At 37.4% G+C, this 22,041-nt stretch overlaps 1 protein-coding gene across 3 annotated transcripts in view; it reads left to right on the top strand.

The window, feature by feature from the left end:
* The window catches only part of LOC125915975 (zinc finger protein 420), a 421,195-nt gene that overhangs the window by 291,969 nt on the left and 107,185 nt on the right, over positions 1-22,041 (top strand). The window contains exon 1 of one of the 3 annotated variants that reach the window (XM_049622087.1): positions 5,673-6,044. The exons of 1 other annotated variant lie outside the window; for it this stretch is intronic. The gene's annotated coding sequence lies outside the window, so the exon portion shown is untranslated. Of the gene's footprint in view, positions 1-5,672; positions 6,045-22,041 lie in introns of those variants that run through there. One more of the 3 variants, XM_049622086.1, reaches the window with a different exon arrangement.

The raw sequence follows: 22,041 nt of genomic DNA, 5'->3' as shown, positions 1-22,041 counted from the left end.
TATGCCACTTTGCTTTTTAGGAAAGACCTATATTAGTATGGTGACAGCTTTTTTTTTGTTTTTTTTCTTTTTTTTTTTCCGATCTTTTTTCTTATTGTTTTTTTGTAATAGTGAATATCCTCTTTGTATTTCTTTCTGTTAGCAAAAACAGGTGCAAATGTAGGTATTTTGTGAAAGTGAGGTGTTACAATGCAACCTTTCAGAATGATGTCTCTTGAAAAATTAACAATGTAGAGATTTTGGTCAAAAAAAGATAAGCATTATGACTTAGAAATTGATGTTACTACAAGCTAGAGAGTTTATGGGATATATATATATATATATATATATATATATATATATCCTTTGTTTTGCTAATAATTTTGAAAAAATAAAATGCATGATATTCTTCAAAAAGTCTCCAGAGCTCAGTCAAGAGAAATATAAGCACTTAGTAGTCCAGTAAAACTAAATGAATAAATTACTCATTGCTAAAAAACATCACCTGACCTTTTTTTTAAGTTTTAATTTTAATTCCAGTTAGTTAACATACAGTGTAATATTAGCTTCAGGTGTACAATTTAGTGATTCAACACTTACCTTCAACTCACCTGCTCTTCATCACAATGAATGCAATCCTTAATCTCCATTAAGTGTACTTATCCCCCCAATACCTTCCCTCTGGTAACCATCAGTGTGCTCTCTATAGTTAAGAGTCTGTTCCTCGGTTTGCCTCTGTCTTTTCCCCCCATCCTAATTTGTTTTGTTTCTTAAATTCTACATGAGTGAGATCATATGGCATTTGTCTTTCTCTGACTGACTTATCTCACTTAGCTTAATACTCTCTAGCTCTATCCACATCATTGCAAGTGGTCAGATTTCATTCATTATTATGGATGAGTAATATTCCATTGTGTATATATACATACCACCTCTTCTTTATCCATCAGTTGATGGACACTTGGACTGTTTCCATAATTTGGCTATTATAGATAATACTACTATAAAGGTAGGGGTACATGTAGCCTTTTGAATTAGTATTTTTATGTTCCTTGGGTATATACCTCCTTGTGCAATTGCTGGGTCATAGAGTGGTTCTATTTTTAACTTTTTGAGAACTCCCTACTGTTTTCCAGAGTGGCTGCACAAGTTAGCATTTCCACAGTATAAGAGGGTTCCCCTTTCTCCGCATCTTTTCCAACACGTGTTGTTTCATGTGTTGTTGATTTTAGCCATCTTACAGGTATGAGGTGATATCTCATTGTAGTTTTGATTTGCATTTCCCTAATCATGAGTGATGTTGAGCACCTTTCTATGTGTCTGTTGGCCATCTGTATGCCTTCTTTGGAAAAATGTCTATTCATGTCTTCTGCTCAGTTTTTATTTTTTTTATTTTTATTTTATTTTTTATTTTTTTAATGTTTTATTTATTTTTGAGACAGAGAGAGACAGAGCATGAACGGGGGAGGGGCAGAGAGAGAGGGAGACACAGAATCGGAAGCAGGCTCCAGGCTCTGAGCCATCAGCCCAGAGCCCGACGCGGGGCTCGAACTCACGGACCACGAGATGGTGACCTGAGCTGAAGTCGGACGCTTAACCGACTGAGCCACCCAGGCGCCCCTTCTGCTCAGTTTTTAATTGGATTATTTGTTATTTGGGTGTTGAGTTTTATAAGTTCTTTTTATATTTTGGATACTAACCCTTTATCAGATATCTTATTTGCAAGTACCTTCTCCCATTCCCAAACTTGCCTTTTAGTCTTGTTGATTGTTTCCTTCACTGTGCAGAAGGTTTTTATGTTGATGTGAAGTCCCAATAGTCTATTTTTGCTTTTGTTTCCCTTGCCTCAGGAGACATGTCTAGTACCTGATCTTTTTTATAAGCAAAATTCCCAAAATTTTGAGGAGCTTCTCATAGTTTATTTAAACATGGAAGCTTGACATTTAATTCTATGACTCTTGCATAGCATTGATTTTACAGTTGAAGGGCAAGACAAAACTTCTGATATCAGTTATGAATATTTGTGTGACATCCTGAATAAAACAGTAATTTTAATTCACAAGTCTATTCAGTAAAATCTAGATGATTGTTCATTCCAAAGAAGTTGAATAATATTTCTATAGTTTACATAGTTTACATAAAGTCCAAAAGGTTCTTTTTTTAATATAATATTTTTTAGTTTATTTACTTTGAGAGAGAAAGAGCACAGAGGAGAGGAGCAGAGGGGGAGAGAGAATCCTAAGTCGGTTCGTGTTGTCAGTGCAATGCAGAGCCTGATGCAGAGCTCCATCTGATGAATTGTGAGATCATGACCAGAGCTGAGATTAAGAGTTGGATGCTTAACCAACTGAGCCACCCAGGTGCCCCCAAAAGGTTATTTTTAAAAGTGTTGATCCATCCTGGGGCACCTGGATAGGCTCAGTCGTTTGAGCTTCTGCTGAGGGCTCTATGCTGAGTGTGGAGCCTGCTTAAGATCCTCTGCCCCTCCCCCTCCTGTGCACTCTCTCTAAATAAATAAATAAATAAATAAATAAATAAATAAACAAGAAGTTTATTTAGAAAAATAAAAAAAAGTTAAAAGTGTTGATCCATCTGGTATAATTTTCTTTCTACATCAAAAATTTCCTTTGGGCTGCGTGGCTGGCTCAGTCAATGAAGCATGTAGTTCTTGATCACACGGTGATGAGTTCCACCCCACATTTGGTGTGAAGATTGCTTAAAGAAATAAACTTAAAATTTTTTTCCTTTAGCATCTATTTAGTTCAGGTATCCTGCCAGTCAATTATCTCAGTTTGTCAAAATAAGTATTTTGTCTTAATTTTTGGAAGATATTTTGGGGGCATAAGATTCTAAGTTGATGGAATACATACATATATGGTCTCCTGTTGGTTCTGTTTTGCTGGAGAACCCTAATACATCAAGGCTGTAAACATCTTTGTGGCTTCCTGCCTTCCACATGCTGCCAGTTTTGCAAAGTGGCTATCCCATTTTGCATTCCTGCTGGCAATGTATGAGAATTCTGTTTGGTTCACATCCTCATCAACAATTGATACTGTTTTTTCAATTTTAACTGTTTTATTGGTATGTAGAATTACATTGCAGTTTTAATTTGCATTTCTCTGATAAGTACTGACTTTCAGCATCTTCCTATGCCATTTAAATACACACTTTGGTGAATGTCTGTGCAAACCTGTTGCCCACTTTTATTGGGTTGCTTGTCACCTTTTTCTTACTGAATTGTAGGAGGTCTTTTTTAAATTTATGATAGAAGTCTATAATGTATTACAAAGACCCCTTTCAAATATTTTCACTGTCTTCATAGTGTCTTTTAATGACATTTCTTAATTTTATTATTTTGTGGTTTTTTTTTTCATTTTTAATGTTTATTTTTGAGAGAAAGACAGAGCACAGGCAGGGGAGGGGCAAAGAGAGAGGGAGACACAGAATCTGAAGCAGGCTTCAGGCTCCAAGCTGTCACCACAGAGCCTGACACGGGGCTTGAACCCATGAATGGTGAGATCATGACCTGAGCCGAAGTCAGACGCTTAACCGACTTGAGCCGCCCAGGCACCCTTACATTTCTTAATTTTAATGAAGTCCTACTTTTTCTTTTATGGCTTGTACTTTTTACATTCTGTTTAATAAATCTTTCCCCCAACAACATGAAGGTATTTTTCTACATATGTATTCTTTTAAAGTTATCTTAATTTTTACATTTAAGTGAAAATTTCACATTAGGCATTTTGTCAAAGAAAATCTTTCATTAATTTTGTGTACTATGTAAGGTGAGGATAAAGATTCTTTTTTTTCCCATGTGGATGTCTAATTGTTCCAGCACTATATACTGAAAAGACCATCCCCATCCTTCCTCCACTGAACTGATGTGGAATTTTTTTTTAAAGTGACTATTTTTTTTATTTTCTATTGCATTTCCTTTGTCTGTGTTTTATCCTTGTACAAATATAACACTGTTCTGATTACCATAGCTGCAGTAGGTAGAATTCTAAGAAGTCACCCATGATATACAGCCCCCTGATGTTATTCCTGTGATAATGTTATAATACATGGCAAAAGAGATTTTGAATGTATTTAAAGTGACTAATCAGAAACCTTAAGATAGTTTATTTGGGTTGGCTGAACCGAATCTAATATGAGCCCTTTAAAAGCAGTGTTTTCTCTGTCTACTAAGCAGAAAAGAATTCAGAGATGTGTTCTAGCTGACCTGAAAGAAAGCGAACATTCATTGTGAATTGCCTGTGGGGGACATTTGGAAAATATCAGAGAGTGGTCCCCAGCTGACAGCCAGTAATGAAATAGGGACTTCAGTCCTACAACACAAGGAACTGAAATCTGCCAACAAAAATGAGCTTGGAAGTAAATTTTTCTCTGGATCCATTAAATGAGAACTCAGGCCAACTAATACCTTGATATAAGCCAAAGGGGCTTAAAAAAAACTCCTGGAATCACAGTAACTTATGTTCCAATGTCCAAAAGGGCTTTAAATATTTGGCAACCTTGGTCACTGTCAAGTTCCCAACATACTTTGACTAGTGCATGTGGCCTTGGGTCGCTCTTCAGGAAGAATGGACCTTTGCCTTTACTCCAGTCCTATTTGTCCTTATCAGGTTTGGAAAGAGGCAATATTGAAAGCATTGGATCAACACCAATACATACAACACACACCTCTGCAAGGGGACATAAATCTTCTTGCTGCTCCTGTTTGTCCACAATAAATGCTAAAGTTGATTGGGTATCTTTGCCTGTTATGGAAGGTATACAAATGTACACATCAGGGGAATTCAAAGGAAAACAACCATACATCCACCAGAAAGTTTAAAAAGGAAAAGGCATACAATATTAAGTATGTTAAAAGGCAGAACAATTAGTACTACAAGACAGAGCTGGTGGAATTCCAATTGGGAAACCACCTGGGAACACCATTTGGCAATACCTACTAAAGCTAAACATATATGTAACCTATGACCTAGCAACTCTCCTCCTAAAAATATATGTAACCAAGATGACACATATACACAGCAAAAGACTACAAACAATAATGTTTATGGAGCACTATTCTTAGTAGCCCCAAGCTGAAAACAAGCCAAATACCATCAACAATGAGAATAAACTAACTTTATTGATTAAACTCACAAACAATAATTGGCGGAAAGAAGTCAGACCAAAGGGGGAAAAGAGTGTACATACAATATGATAACATTTATGTAAGCTTCAAAATCAGGCACAACTAATCTACATTGTAAGTTAGATGATGGAGACTTTACAGGAGGCAGGTAGGGGACTTCTGGGGTGCTAGTTATACGGTCTGAGAAATCTCTGAAAATTTACCCAGCTGATTTGGGCAGTTTTTTATGCTACATTCAAAAACTGTACTTTAAACATTCAACATTTTTTTTTTTTTTAACCGTAAAATACAGTCTCGGGCACAGCAGCATAATCACAGAGGTCATAAACTGAAGCCAACGCACTCACACCATCACTCTTCCTCTCCTTCCCCACAAGCCTGACTGCCATTAGGGCCCAAGTATTCCTCATGTTTAGCCTCTACAGACTCCGCTCTATCGTGTCCTCCAACTGCGGGTCTTCCAAACTCTGCGGGGTCACCTCCCGCAGCAAGGCTCAAGCTGCGGCTGAGGGTTCAAGACTGTCCCGATCAGCTCTCCGGGGGGGGGGGGGGTGGGGGGGATTTTAGGCCACACTACAAGTCCCAGAAGTCCTCGGGGCGGAAATAAACTTCCGGCGTTTAGCCGGAAGCAACCGGGATTGCGATTGCGAGTGACCCCGGTGGGAAACTGGGACTGTCAGGTTGCGTGGTTCGTCGGTAGTGAGCGGAGGAGCAGCAGGTTGTCGTTAGGAGCCCGGGGAGGATTACTCGGGTTGTCCGCTCTCTGGGGTCTGTCGCGTTCTGGAGGCCTCCGGGTGTAACGTCACTTCCTTCTAAGGTGGTCAGCTCCGTAGTGCTGGAGCGAGTGGAACAGCGCAGCGACCGAGGCCATTGGTTTCTTCCGGGACTGGGGGACGTGAGCCTGACGCTGGGGAAGCTGAAGGTGAGGCGTGTCAGAGCCCGGCGTCGGAGACCGGCGTGTGTGGAGCCCTAGGCTTTAACACGTCAGTGTATGTGTGAGTATGTGACGTAATGTGCCTGTGAGACTGCATGGTTATGTGTGACCACTTGAAGGAGTGTTGATTGTGTCTCCAGCTGTGAGCGTACTTGTGCGAAGCTGTGAGATTGACTCCTCCTTTAATTATGTCGTTGCTTTTTTATGTGTCTATTCCCTCTCAGCTGTGCCTAGCCGGGAGCCGATTGCGGGCAGGCATTGATAGAGATATGCTCACACTGAGGCTATTTGGAGGTTCGACAGTTTCTGGAAGCTTGTGGTTGTGGGGTCTCTGTGGCTTGCTGCATTGCGGAAATCCAAGCTGGGCTACCAGCTGGAAAGGCCAATACAAGAGATGAGTTTTGATTGAAAAGGAATATGAGCTTTATTCAAGAGGCGGGTCAGCTAGCTGGGTAGGCCAACTCTTGTCCAAAGGCCAGCTCTCTGGTTTTTCCCTGGCCCGGACATTTTTATTTAGTTTTTTTTTGTCTTTTTGTTTTTGTTTTCTTGTTTATCTTTGGCCCAGAGATTTTTTTTTAAAAATTTAATGTTTATTTTTGCGAGAGAGAGAGACGCACACACACAGAGTGTGAATGGGGGAGGGGCAGAGAGAGGGGGAGACACAAAATCGAAGCAGGCTCCAGGCTCTGGGCTGTCAGCACAGAATCCCACAGGGGGCTCAAACCCACAAACTGCGAGATCATGACCTGAGCTGAAGTCGGACACTTAACCAACTGAGCCACCCAGGCACCCCCGGCCCAGAGAATTTTAAAGGGGTTTAATCAGTAAGGGAGTGCAGTGGTGTGTGACATTTCTGGATTATGTGTAGACTTGTTGATGCCAGCTATAGAGTTATCTCAGTGCTTGGAGGTTGTGCAAGAAGTTCTGGTTCTTTGGTACTCTGAGTTTGGGCGGGTTGTGCAAGAAAGTCTTGTTCCTTGGTACCTGGGGGTTGTGCAAGAGTACTCTGTTCTTTCTGAAAAGGAGGGCAAGGTCTACAGATGCACAGAGGGAGGTTAGTAAAGTCATTTGTGTGACCTTAAACGAGAAAAACATTTTGCTAAAAGATTGCTGGGCTAATCAGAAAGCTAAGAGAGCTTCAGACAGACTTGCCTCTGTGGCCTGGGAACATTCTGGTCCTTTATTCCTGAAGGTCAGTGGTCTGCATATCTCAAAGGAAGCAAATTAGTTCTGTCACAGATCAGGGGCCTTGAGTCAGCAAGCAAGGAGTGTGTTAACGTGAAGGAAGTTAACTCTTTTTTTTTTTTTCAACGTTTTTTATTTATTTTTGGGACAGAGAGAGACAGAGCATGAATGGGGGAGGGGCAGAGAGAGAGGGAGACACAGAATCGGAAACAGGCTCCAGGCTCCGAGCCATCAGCCCAGAGCCTGACGCGGGGCTCGAACTCACGGACCGTGAGATCGTGACCTGGCTGAAGTCTGACGCTTAACCGACTGCGCCACCCAGGCGCCCCGGAAGTTAACTCTTAAGACCAGCTAGAGTCAGCCATTAACAGCTGCTCCCTCTCCTTGTAGCCATGGGGGCCCAAGTTCCCTGGAAATGTCCCTGCCTGATTTGGGAACTTAGAAAGATGAGTCCCAGATTAAAGATTCCATATAAATTTATCTTTTAAGTCACAAACCTGATCTCAGATTGAGACTTTAAGAACCAGAAATAGTCCCAGGTTGGGGCGGGGGAAGGCTGAGAAAAAAGCCAGGGTTGTAAGATTCCAATCACTTCCCTCAGGAAATCACCTGGGGAGACCTGTGGGAATTCTCGACCTTCACTCTGTGGTACTCTCTGACTTTCTGGTTCTCAGTCTCTTTCTAACCTTCCTTTGAATGTTTACTTCTGAGTAAATGGAGGGGGTGGAAGTAGTTGCTTGTTTCTAACAAGTCAGTCTGGGCTCAAAGAAAGGCTTGATGTCCTCAAATGTCCACCGACAGATGAATGGATAAAGAAGATGTGGTATATATATAAGGGAATATTACTCAGCCATAAAAAAGAATGAACTCTTGCCATTTGCAACGACGTGGATGGAGCTAGAATGTATCATGCTAAGCAAAATAAGTCAGTCAGAGAAAGACAAATAGCATATGATTTTACTCATATGTGGAATTTAAGGAACAGATGAACATATGGGAGGGGGGAGAGAGAGAGGGAAACAAACCATAAGATACTTAAACAAATTTTTTTTGATGTTAATTATTTTGAGAAGACACAGAGAGGGGGAGACACAGTGTGAGTGGGGGAGGGACAGAGAGAGGGAGACACAGAATTCGAAGTAGGCTCCGAGCTGTCAACACAGAGCCTGACACGGGACCCGAACACATGGGACCTGAACCCAGGAGATGTGAGACCATGACCTGAGCCAAAGTTGGCCGCTCAACTGACTGAGCCACCCAAGCGCCCTAACCATAAGAGACTCTTAAAGATAGAGAACAAACTGAGGATTGATGGAGGGAAGGGGGGGGGGGGGGATGGGCTAGATGGGTGATGGGTAGTTAGGAGGGCTCTTATTATGATGAGCACTGGGTGTTATATGCAAGTGATAAATCACTGAATTCTACTCCTGAAACCAGTATTGCACTGTTAACTAACTAGAATTTAAATAAAAATTGGAAAAAACGAAGAAAGAAAGAAAGACTTGGTGTCTCAATATTCTTTATTCCTTACCAATTAATGGCTTTGTCTTAACTTTGTAAGTTAACTTACACGGGTCACCAGAGACTAAAGGAAGAGCCACTATTGGACAACTGAGAGTTTTATCCAAGGTAAATCATTCTTTCGTCTCTGAAGTGTTTTCTGTTTTTTCATGGTGTGGGAATTTTTGCTTTTTTTCTTTTGAAACTCCATAAAAGGGATCCTTTTAGTGTTCTGGTCTTTAGGCTTGGCTATTCCATAGAATAATGGGGCCAGAAGGAATGGACCCAAAGAAGTTATTCCACTCCATTTTGCTCCTTTTGACCTAAGGTACATTTATTCACCTGATAAATATTTCAATTCCATTTTTATACTTAGTCTTTTTCTAAGATTTTTTAAGGACTAGAACACATCTCTGAGTAAAATTCAAAAGCCTTGATTTTGAGTATTTATTTTTCAATTTTCTTGTTTTCTTTTATGTATGTGTGTTTTTAAAGTAAGCTCCAGGCCCAGTGTAGTGCCTGAACTCACGACCCTGAAATTAAGAGTCATGTGCTCCACCCACTGACCCAGCCAGGTGCCCCTCAATTTTATTTTTTATTGTTTAAGTATTTAAAAGGTTCAGAAGAGTATACAGTGAATTCCTCCTTCCAGCCTTGCCTCTAGTCTCATACTTTTCCTATTTCAGAGGCAGCCAGTGTGACTAGTTTCTTGAGTACTGACTGCCAAAGGAATTCTCTGTACTTTCAGGTGGCTATCAGTCTTTCACTATTATAAACAATGGTGGGATAACTTTCCTTGAATATATAACATTTAGCTTATCAATGAGTTTATTGGTAGGATGAATGCTAATTTCTTGGATGAGTTTTATGTGGACTTTAAATTTTAATAGTTTTTGCTATGTTTTCCCTCATAAAGGCTATATTGTCACTTTTCTAACCAATATTTTCTGATTTTGTGTTTCAGTCAAGGTATTTTGCTGGTTGTTGGAAAGTTTAAGGAAATTATTAATATGCTATTGTAGGGTTTTTCAAACTATGGGGTTGTTAACCTGATTTTTGTGTGTGGTAAAATCAATTTGCTAAGTCCTGACCAGCATTTTCTTTAACTTTTCATTGTGAAAAATTCAAACATGTACAAAAATAGATAAAATAGCAATGAACCGGGGCGCCTGGGTGGCTCAGTCGGTTAAGTGTCTGACTTCAACTCAGGTCACGATCTCGCGGTCCCTGAGTTCAAGCCCCGCGTCGCGCTCTGGGCTGATGGCTCGGAGCCTGGAGCCTGCTTCCGATTCTGTGTCTCCCTCTCTCTCTGCCCCTCCCTTGTTCATGCTCTGTCTCTCTCTGTCTCAAAAATAAACAAACGTTAAAAAAAAAAAATAGCAATGAACCTCTATGTACCACTTTGCTAGGCTTCTGTAGTGATTGACTCATGACCAGTTGTCTTTAATCTACCCACCTAGGATTATTTTGAAGTATTTTGAAGTACATACCAGAAGTATCATTCTATTCATAAATGTGTGTATAAATGATAGTCTTTTATTTATTAAAAAAATTGTTTTAATGTTTATTTATTTTTGAGAGAGACAGAGCGTGAGTGGTAGAGGGCAGAGAGAGAGAGGGAGACACAGAATCAGAGGCAGACTCCATGCTCTGAACTGTCAGCACAGAGTTTGATGTGGGGTTCGAACCCATGAACCATGAGATCATGACCTGAGCCAAAATCGGATGCTTAACTGATTGAGCCATCCAGGTGCCCCATAAATGATAGCCTTTTAAAAATATAATCAAATACCATTATCCTCACTGAAAAAATAATAATATTTCCTTAATATCAGATATCCAGTTAGAGTTTAGATTTCCCCACAGGGCAGATAACTTTGTTTTTAAGATTTCTTTGAATCTGGGCCCAAATAGGATCCATGCGTTGTGATGATTCATAAGTCTTTTAATAAAGTCTTTTTTAAAATGTTTAGTTTCTCATTCTTTGTCTCTTTCCTTGCAATGAATTTTTTGAAGAAACTGGGTGATTGTCCAGTAAAATTTCCCACAATTTGTCATCATTAACGTGTTTTTATGTATTTCTTAGAAGTTGTATCTAGAGGCTCAATCAAGAAGTTGTATCTAGAGGCTTCCTTCCACCCTCTTCCCCACCTCTTTGGCAAAATGATTTCACTGATGCTAATGTATATTTCCACGAAGAGGCACATAATGTCTGCCTCTTTTTGTGATATTTTCTATTATTATTTCATTAGAGATTGCTAAATAGTTATGGTCTAATTCATTAATTGTATCTTCTTTCTTTAACTGGAATAATTATAGAAAGTGAAAATTTTCCATATCAACTTCTTGGTTATCTTGAGGTACAGATTGCTCAAGGGAGGCAGGACAGATTTTTTTTTCTCCTAACTTACCAGTTTTCAAAATGAGGAAATAATGAACGATAATGAAATGATGTTTTGCTAGCATTCTCTTCTGGGGACCACTGATTTTCTTCTTTACCATTATTATAAAGGTATGGATTTTGATACACTTAAAAGTTTCAATCTATTGTAGTTATTTATGTATACTTAAATTCGTATTGTGTCATATTTGACCATTTGGAGCCTATTCAGGTTGGCTCATGGGTCTTTTTGACTTGATCTTAGTAGCCTTTGATAGCTTTCTTGCTTTTTGGTAGATCTTCTCTGTCAGGAGTTGACAAACTTTCCGCTAAGGATCATATAGTTAGTTTTTTAGGTTTATGGGTCATACTTTCTCAGTTGCAACCACTCAACTTTGCTGTAGAGTGAAAGCAACCATATATAATACATAAACAAATGGATGTGGCTGAGTTCCAATGAAACTTTATTTCCAAAAACAGACAATGGGTATATCAAATAGGAGCGGAATTTAAAAGGTGAGGGGCACCCAGGTGACTCACTCAGTTACGTGTCTTTTTTTTTTTTTAAGTTTATTTATTTTGAGAGAGACAGAGACAGCATGAGTAGGGGAGGGGCAGAGAGGGGGGTGGAGGGAGGGAGAGAGAGAATCCCAAGCAGGCTCTGCGCCATCAGCGCACAGCCCAAATGTAGGGCCCAAACTCATGAAACCGCGAGATCATGACCTGAGCAGAAACGGAGAGTCGGATGCTTAGCCGATTGAGCCACCCAGGCGCCCCAACTGTCTGACTCTTGATTTCAGCTCAGGTCATGATCTCATGGTTCATGAGTTCAAGCCCTGCATCAGGCTCTGCATTGTAAGTACACTGTCAGTGCAGAGCCTGCTTGGGATTCTTTCCCTCTCCCTCTGCCCCTCCCCTGCTCATGCTTTCTCTCTTTCTCTCTCAAAATAAACAAACGTAAAAAAATTAAAAAAAAAAGTTTTAAAGGTGAAATTTAGTATCTACTTTAGTGAATGCTGATAGAGATGATTTCATTGTTACAAAGAATAGGTACCAGCTGCAGTTTTTAAGCAAACACCTCCCACATACACACCTTCTGAACACACACTTAATGGAAATCAAATTCCCTGTAACACCCATGAAAGAGAAATGCTATTACTCTGTTTCTAAGAAGCAATTGTCAGATTTCTGGTAATGTTTCAAATCAGAACCTCACCTTTTATATGAAAAGGCCTCTTATAAACTTGATAGTGTGTTTAGGGGGAAAAAATGGATACATGGAATTTATTGGAGTTAAATTTGAGAGAAAAGGAAAAGTAGAAGACTCATATTAATATGTGTTATTTTATTGTTATGCATTTCTACCCTTTGTTTGTGAGGTTACTGGCTGAATAATGCCCCAAATAGGACTTGTCTCATGGCAGGGATCCAAAGTGATTGAGTTGTATTGAATTATATTTAATTGAAATAAATTGCAAACAAAACCAGAAATCAAGCAGTGGGCTGATTGGGCCAACACGCCATTATTACCCTCTTCTAGGCTCTTGTACATTTCCTAACTCAGGCCTCCTTCATATTAATGGGAAATGGTATTTTAAGATGATATTCTAGGTGCTAGGATATTCATTGCTACTGGGTTGATCATTGTTTCTATGGCTTTACAAAGCTAATATATACGTATCTTTTAAAAGATTAAAAAATAGGGGCGCCTGGGTGGCTCAGTGACAACCACTCAGTCATTTGAGTGTCTGACTGTCGATTTCGGCTTAGGTCATGATCTCACCATTGTGAGATGGAGCTCCACATCCGGCTCCCGCTGAGCATGGAGCCTGCTTGGGATTCTTTCTCTTCCCCCCCACCCCCACCCCCCCTACCCCGCCCCCGCTTGCTTGTGGGCTCATTCTCTCTCTCTCAAAAATAAACACTAAAAAAAGAGAAAAGATTAAAAAATAAACTGTCACAATCCCAAGGAGCCTAGAGATATGATGAGTTAATGTAATGTATCTTGGATGGGATCATGAAACTGAAAAAGGACAATTCTTTATTCCTTGCTTTATAAAGTGTGGAAAAAATATTCTGATTCTTTATTCCCCACTTTATAAAGAGCACTCAATAATAATAGTGATTTGATTACTGAAACCAATTTTCTATTTTTGGTGTTTTTTGTTTATTTTAATCTTTTTTTTTTTTTAGGGTATATTCTAGTAGGAATATGGAATCAAATTACTGTGTTCTAGAGTCATTTGGAATAGTGCCTCTTGAGAGGCTATGCCACAAATTGGAATCACATTTGTTTGTTTCACTTTTTAATTTTTAGAGATTGCTCTTTTAAAATTTAATTTTGTCTTTTAAAATTTAATTTAATTTTTAAAAATTTAAAATTTTAATTTTGTCCTATAATTATATAAAGTACTTGGTCCCAAAGTCAAATATGCAAAAGAAGGTTTAATTTGATCTCTTCCTCCATTGTTGTACTTTCTACCTATAAGTAGTCGCTTTCTTCTGTGTTGCAGTTTATTCCATCTTTTAAAATATACTATAAGGAAGCACATGAGTGTATATGTATTATAGGTATTTGTATTTATCTATACCAAAAGCAACAAAACAAAAAGTAGATAAATGGACTTCATCAAAATTAAAAACTTTTGTGCTTCAAAGAACATCATCAAGAAAGTCAAAGACAGCCCACACACAATATGGGCCAAAGTCTTACAAATCATTTTTCTGATGAGGGACTTATGTCCAGCAGATAGATATATTACAGTCTAAAAATAAAAAGTTAAACAACCCAATTAAAAATCGCCAAAGTATCTGGGTAGGCATTTCTTCGAAGATAAACAAATTACTATTAAGCATGTGACAAGATCCTCAACATCATTAGCCATCAGGAAAATACAAATCAAAACCACAATGCAATATCACTCACACTGACTAGAATGGCTCGAATAGAAAAGACAGATAAGTGTTAAGAAGGATGTGAAGAAATTAGAACCCTCATATACAACTGGTGAGAATATAACATTTAAATATAAAGAGAATATAAAATGGTGCAGCTGCTTTGGAAAATAGTCTGGAGGAGTGTTGACTAACAATTGCAGGGATAAGGAAAATATTCTAAAATTGATTATGGTAATGGATTCTGTGAATATACTAAAAACCATTGATTTGTACACTTAAAAATGTGAATTGTATGGTGTGTGGATTAAATCTCAACAGAATTGTTTTAAAATGTATGACCATAAATAAAAATCAGGAAAAATGAGTAATGTCCCTACTTCTATTCAACATTTACTTTAGATTGTAGGCACTTCACCAAGACTGGGGGAAAAAGTAAAAAGTGTAACTGTTGAAAAGCAACCAAAACTTGATTAGCAGATAATGATTGTCTATAGGGATACAAAAAAATGTGGAAGTATTCTAAAAATTATTAAGAAATGAAAAATCAACAAGATAATAAAAAACCAAGTTCAACAGCATTTATCTTTTTGAAATGTTGCTAGTTTATCTTTGAAAGGAATTACTAGGAGTGGGGTCACTGGTAAAATGCTTCTATAATTTCCTAGTTATTGCTAAATTCCTTCCTTTGAAATTGTACATTTACTCAATCAACATTTTACTACTGGTTTTCTCAGGGATCTTCCAGAAGAATATACTGGCAAACTTTTGGGTATTTTCCATTGATATTGGTCTCATTGTAATTTTAATTAACATTTTTGTTGTAGTGAGCAAAGTTGAGCATCTCTTTATATACTTTAGTGTATTTGCATTTGTTTTTCTTTGAACTGTCATTTCTGTTGTCCATTTTTCTATAGGAGTATTCTTTTTCTGCTTTTAAAGCCATCTTATATCTTATTTATGTTAGCCCTTTCTCTGTAATATAAGTTCCAAATGTCTTTTCCCAGGTTGTCACTTTTCTTTTACTAACCGTGTTTTCCCAATTAAAATCAATTTTTTTTTGTGGTTAAATATCCATCTTTCCTTTAATATCTATAGATTTGGCTCATGGCTAGATAAGTTTCTCTAACTCCTGAATTTTAGAAAAATCCAGGCATTGTTTCCTCTTACGTGATTTAAATTTTTACATTTCACAAGGGCCTCCATCTGGAACTTAATCTGATATATTCTGAGGAGTAGTCCATTTTTTTCATTTTTCATTTTACTTCATCATCACCTTTTTATTTTATTTTTATTTTTTATTTATTTCTTTTTGAGAGAGAGCCTGTGTGCAGGCAAGGGAGGGGCAGAAGGAGAGGGAGAGAGAATCTTAAGCAGGCTGCATACCCAGTGTGGAGTCCAACACAGGGCTTGATTTCATGACTGTGAGATCATGACCTAAGCCAAAATCAAGAGTTAGACACTTAACTGACTGAGCCATCCAGGCATCCCCTTCATCACCTTTTTAAAGGTCCATATATTTCTCACTGATTAAAGATTCCACCTTTATCAAATATGAAATTTCCAAATATTTGGGTCAGTTTTTTAGATCTCACAATTTTCACTGGATTTTCTCTCTATAATTTTGAAAGAATTGAAAGAAATTAGGAGAGCTTCTGAAGGTTCCCATAGGATACCTAAATTTGTATCTTCCCACATATCCTTTAAAAGCAGTATGAATCAACAAGGAAAACAATTAAAACTGCATGTAACAGTCTGTGCCTACAGCCTTATTCAGAGCTAGAGGTTACTATAAACTTCAGTTTCTATGTAAGTGGAGAAATACATTCCTCAAACAGGCAGATCCAATTCTGATGTCCATCCTAGACTGAAGAGTAAGGGAGAGAAAAGTGAGGGAAACATTGCAGTGCTGGCAGTGTTGGAAAATGGATAACTTAATCCCATGAAGATAGAAGTCCACCTTGAGTGGGAAAATACAACATGACTCACAGCCTGTTAGACTAGAGCATTGCCTTTTGGTTGAAAGGAAGATTCTTTTTTTTTTTTTTTAATTATTTTTGAGTGGGGGGAGACAGAGGATACAAAGCAGGCTCTGTGCTGACAGCAGTGAGCCTTGTGTGGGGCTCAAACTCACAAACCTTGAGATCATGACCTGAGCCAAAGTGGGACACAACCAACTGAGCCACTCAGGTGCCTTGAAAGGAAGATTCTTGAAAACGGTGAGTTGGAAGTTGGCAGTCGTAGGAAATGCCCACTCCTGGAGGGGAGGCATGCCTTCAAGGATGATAGTGAAAGGAAAAACGGAATCAAGTGTCAGAAACTAAATGCCCTTGAACTGGGAATTCTATTAAGTTTCCCCAAATCTCACATCCTTCTTTAATGATACCTGTTTATGCTGTTATTACTAAGAACATTGCAGATCACAGTATCAAAGAAGAAAATGCTCTCAGGGCGTGGCTCAGTTGGTTGAGCGTCCAATTCTTGATTTCAGCTCAGGTCATGATCCTAGGGTCGTGGGATTGAGCCCCATGTCAGGCTCTACACTGAGCGTGGAGCTGGCTTGGGATTCTCTCTCCCTCTCTCTCTCCCGTGTTCTCTCTCTCTCTCTGTCACACACACACACACACACACACACACACACACACACACACATTCTCTCTCTAAAATAAACAAAATAAAAAAAAAAAAAGAAAATGCCCTTGAATTGGGAATTCTATTAAGTTACCCCAAATCTCACATCCTTCTTTAATGGTACCTGTTTATGTAAAAACTACAACCTTAAGCAAGTTGGGTTGGTTATAGTAATATCAGACAAAATAGACTTTAACACAAATCTAATACTTGAAAAAATTAACAGAAAATGGTAGAAAATGTATGTGTGTATGTATATATACACACACACACGTATATATGGACATACACATATATGCAAAGTTACTAAAAGAAAACAGAAGTGAGAATTAAACCATTTTAGCTAATACTGTATACAAAACTAAACAAGAAAACAGAGGAAAAGTGTAACAGGGTTCTGGTGTGAGTTAATTCACTAAATAAGCTTTGACAATGTGAAACAACATCTAAATCAGAAATTCAAAACTTCATAAAACACATGGAACAGAAAACCAGCAAGAGTAAAACAAGAATTGAGTGAATGACTAATGATATTGAGGCAAAAGCCAAAACAGTCTTGATACTAAGACTATATTGTAATGTATCAAGGCTAAATTTTACATTTGAATGAAAAAATATTCAAAGAAATAATGGTCAAAGAACTTTCAAATGTGATGAAAAACACTAATCTAGCCATCCAGTAAGTTAAATGAGTACCAGGTAGGATAAATGTAGAAATGTATACCCAGAGACATCATAATCAAAATGTTGACAGCCCAAAATAGATAATCTTGAAAGTAATAAGAGAAAATTAACTCATCATGTACAATGGAACCACAATAAGATTAACAGCCAACTTCTCATCAGAAATAATAGAAGCTAAAAAGCAGTATGACAATGTATTTAAAGTGCAGAAAATGGAAACCAAAAAACAACCAAAATCCTGTATTCAGCAAAGCTATCTTTCAAATTTGAAAGTAAAGACTTTCCCCCAAACTGGAATAGTTAGTAATAATCTAAGTCGCTTCTAATAAGATGGATATTGTAATGATTGCCTAAGAGCAATCATTAGAAAAGCACTTTAAAATATATAGCTTTAAGTCATTTAAAGAATTAAGCTGATAAACTAACATACATCCACTTCAGACAAAAGAGGGTAAAAAATGAGAAACTAAGGAACATAGTCATGAGACCTAAAGAAAACTAATAACAAAATGGCAGATGCTGTTCATCCATATCAATATTAATATTAAATGTGAAAGGCTTAAGCAATCCAATCTGCCAAAAGACAGATTTTTTTGGACTGCATTTTAAAAATTAGAAATAAGATCCAGGTATATGCTGCCTACAGGAGATTCGCTTTAGATTCAAAGACACAAATAGGTTGAAAAGGATGAGAGAGAAAAGAATGTAAATTACAACCTTAAGCAAGTAGGATTGGCTATATTAATATCAGATAAAATAGACTTTAACACAAATGCTGGTATTAGATAAAAAGGAGCATATTATCATGATAAAAAGACTCAGAATATCAAGAAGATATAACACCTAGTAACAGAACTGCAAAACACATGAAACAAAAATGGACATATTTAATGGAAAACAGATGACAGCAAGAATAGTTGGGGACTTCATAAGTCTACTTTCAATAATTGATAGAAGACTAGGCAAAAAATAAGGATATAGAGAACTTGAACAACATTCTAAACTATCTAAAGCTAACAGACATCTATAGAACATTTCACCTAAAACTACAGAATACACATTTTTGTTATATGTACATGAGACATTCTTCAGGATAGACCATATGCTAGCCATAAAATAAGTCTCAAATGATTTAAAAGAATTGAAGTCATAAAATTATGTTTTCTGACCACATGGAATTAAATTAGAAATTAACAATGGAACAAAATTTGAAAAATTCACAAATATATTAACATTAAACAACATTCTCATAAATGACAAATGAATCAATGGAGAAATCACAACAGAAATTAGAAGATATTTTGATATGAATGAAAATGAAAACATGACATATCAAAATTGGGATGCAGCTAAAAGCATTGTTTACAGGGAAATTTATAGCTACAAATTCCCATATTATAAAAAGAGAGAGTCTCAAACAATAATTTAAATTTCTACCTCAGGCTCGAAAAAGAAGAGCAGATTAAACCGGAAGCAAAGAGAAGGAAGGAAATACTGAAGATTGGAATTGAAGATAAATAATCTAGGGGACAGAGACACAGTAGAGAAAAATCTACAAGACCAAAACTTGGTTGTTTAAAAAGATCAACTAGATGGACAACCTTTTGCTTAACTTAGAAAGAGAGAAGACTCAAATTGCTAACATCAGGAATGAAAGGGCAGATTTCAAAACCAATCTAACCAAAATAAAAAATATTATAAGGAAATACTATCAACATATGTATGCTAATACATTTGATAATTTAGATGAATAGACAAATACTTAGGCACAAATTACTGAAGCTTGTGACTCGAAAAAAAAAATCTAAGTAGACCTATACAAAGATACTGATTTAGTAATCAAAGAACTTTGCACATAGAAAAATGAAGCCTAGATGGTTTCATGGTGAGTTTTATCAAACATTTAAAGAATTAACATCATTCAGGTCACCTGGGTAGCTCAGTCGGTTGAGCGCTGACTTCAGCTCAGGTCATGATCTCATAATTTGTGAGTTCGAGCCCTGCATCTGGCTCTGTGCTGACAGCTCAGAGCCTGGAGCCTGCTTCAGATACTGTGTCTCCCTCTCTCTGCCCCTCCCCTGCTCACTCTCTGTCTCTCAAAAATAAATAAACATTAAAAATTTTTAAGAAAAAAAGAATTAACATCACTTGTTCACAATCTTTTCCAGAAAATAAAGGAGAAAGCACTTTCTAGTGAGTTTTCTGAGACCAGTAACACCCTGAATTCAAAACTAGACAAGACATTACAAAAGAAAATTACCAGTATTTAAGATTACACAGCAAAAATCCACACACAAAAATGCCAGCAAACTGAATCCAGCAAATATAAGAGATTGTACACCATGGCTAAGTGAGTTATGTCAGGAATGTAAGGTTGGCTTAACATTTGAAAAAATATATGTATACATAGTATACCATAATAGTAGAATAAAGGGCAAAAGTCGATTGATGCAAAAAAAACCAATTGGCAAAATTCAACAACCTTTTATGATAAAAATACTCATCAGACCAGCAGTAGAAGGCAGTCTGACCTGATACAGAACATCTCTCAAAAATCCACAGCTACTGTCTTATTTAATAGTTAACACACTGGATACTAAGATCAGAAAAAATGTGAGGGTGTCTGCAGTCACCATTTCTATTTAACATTGTTTTTGAGGTAAGAAATAGAAATAAAAAGTCACTCACATTGGAAAAGAAGTAACACTATCTCTATTTGCAGATCACATGATCTTCTCTATAGAAAATCCTAAGGAATTGGGGCACCTGACTGGCTCAGTTGAAAGAGCATGCAACTCTTGATCTCAGGGTCATGAGTTTGAGCCCCATATTGGGTATAGAGATTACTTAATAAATAAAAAACTTTAAAAAAAGAAAAGAAAATCCTAAGGAATGTATTAAAAATAAACTATTAGAGCTAATAAATGGGGTCAGCAAAGTTTCAGGATACAGGTAAATATGCAAAAATAAATTTATATTCAGTAGCAATTAATAATCTGAAAATGAAATTAAAAATTTCATTTATGATAGCATAAAAATATATTTAGAAATAAATTTAACAAAAATACAAGATTTGTATACTGAAAATTACAAAATATTCTTATAAGAAGTTAAGACCTAAATAAAGTAATAATATCCCATGTTCATGGATTTGTTAAGATGGCAGTACTCCCCACACTGATCTACAAATACCCTGCAATTTCTATCAGAATCACAGCTGGCTTCTTTGCAGAAATTGACAAGATGATTCTGAATTTCATATGAAAATTGAAGTAGCTGAAACAATCTTGAAAAAGAAGTGTAAAGTTGGAGGTCTCATAATTCCTTATTTTACAGCTTATTTCAGAGCTACGGTAATTAAGACAACCTGGGAGTGACATAAGGATAGTTGGACATACAGGTCAAGAGAATAGAATAGAGTCCAGAAATAAACTCACATTTGGGGATGATTTTCAAGGAGGGTTTCAAGATAATTTAATGGAGGAAAATTGTCCTTTCATCAAGTGGTGCTGTGACAGCTGGATATCCACGTGCAAAGGAATGAAGTTGGTCTCTGTTGTATAACATTCCAAGCTTTTTTTGATAATAGGATACATCATAAAGGCACTTGAATAGATGAAAGACAGAGCCCTTTGTTATTTGTAGCTCTAAACACTAGAAGGCTGCTACACAGGTAATTGAACCTAGGAACACGGTAACAGCAAACTGGAGCAGTAGGAGGCCTCTTATGTATGGCAAGTGGGGTGGCGTTAGCTAGGTTTTGTGGGCTTCCTACAGATTGGGTATTTTGTATAATTCTATGGGCCCAAGGAAGAAGGGGCCGTCCCTGGGTGTTAGGTATCTAGAGGCCTTTGCCTACTGGATTAGATGTGTATTATAACCCATAAATGTTAGAGCCTGATGAAGCAAGTTAGGGTGAGGTTTAGCAAACTGCCTGTGAAGGGCAATTAAGAGATTTTAGCCATGACTTCAAACCTGGGGCAGGAAATCACTTGTAAAACATTACAATTGATTCCTTGATCTCTTGACATCAGTTTTGAGCTCAGCTATTTGAGATATTTGGATGGCCCAAATGGTGAATGCAACGTCTAGATAATAGAGCAAATGTCACCCTTTAATATAAAAAAGACAGCATTTTATTATGAGAGTAAAAAGGAGGAAAACAAGGAGAAATACAAGTTCTTGTAGGCTGGCCTGTAACCAAATTTTCCATTCACATGGTATTACCCAAGGAAACATCTGAAATTTCTGGGGTCTCTAACAATGTCTTGGTGGAGTTGTAAAATATGTTAAAAGTTATGGGTTATATTTTTCATGACAATAATATAAATGATAAGTCCAATAGCTATGTGGTTGAAGGGTATGAACTATAAGTAAGACATGTAAAACTTAGTGGTATTCATTTAAAACCAAAAGGACTGTGTAGTTATAGTGGGCAAGGTTGGTGAGGCAGGGTGGGAGGTTATGGTGGGAAGCTGGAGGAAGAGCGGGCAGTAGAAGAAGGTGCCATGCAATGGGAAGTCCTCTCTTTATAGGGGTGAGGAGTTGATTGATAGGAGGTAGTTACCTTCTGGGGGGAGCAATAATCTCTATTAATTTTTAAAGTGGCATAGATAATAGTAACTTCTACAAGATTTCCCTTTAAATGTTTTTTTTTTTTAATTTATTTTTGAGACAGAGAGAGACAGAGCATGAGTAGGGGAGGGGCAG

Source organism: Panthera uncia (assembly GCF_023721935.1).
Source record: "Panthera uncia isolate 11264 chromosome E2 unlocalized genomic scaffold, Puncia_PCG_1.0 HiC_scaffold_19, whole genome shotgun sequence".
Lineage (NCBI taxonomy): Eukaryota > Metazoa > Chordata > Mammalia > Carnivora > Felidae > Panthera > Panthera uncia.
The sequence above is the reverse complement of the archived record's forward strand: the minus strand, read 5'-3'. Positions and strand labels throughout refer to the sequence as shown.